The sequence below is a fragment of the Elephantulus edwardii genome, unplaced genomic scaffold, assembly GCF_000299155.1.
Source record: "Elephantulus edwardii isolate Elephantulus edwardi_28Jun2011 unplaced genomic scaffold, EleEdw1.0 scaffold00289, whole genome shotgun sequence".
Lineage (NCBI taxonomy): Eukaryota > Metazoa > Chordata > Mammalia > Macroscelidea > Macroscelididae > Elephantulus > Elephantulus edwardii.
In genome coordinates, this window is record NW_006400039.1 from 1,145,953 (window position 1) to 1,146,321 (window position 369).

The window sequence follows — 369 nt, forward strand, 5'->3', positions numbered from 1 at the left end:
TCTGTGTTCTTCTCGGTTCTGAGATTCTTCTGTCCAACTTCCCCCTAGATTCTGGAGATGGGCGGAGCGGGGCGAGGTTTTTATATGGGGCGTGGCTAAGGGGGCGGGGCCTGGTTTGAGGGCGCGGCGTCGATGGGCGGGGTTTGGATAGGGCGGGGCTATGGGGCTCTGGTGGGGCGGAGCTTGATGAGCCTGGGGCGTGGTCTGGGGCGGAGCTTGTTGCACCGGCCTGGGGGCGGGGCGAGCCCCGGATGACGGGAGGGGCCTGGCGCGCAGGGGCTGGTGGGCGTGGCCTGGGGAGGCGGGACGCGCGTGGCGTCAGTGACGCGGTTGCCAGGGTGAAAGGTCGGGGCCGCTCGCAGTCCAACA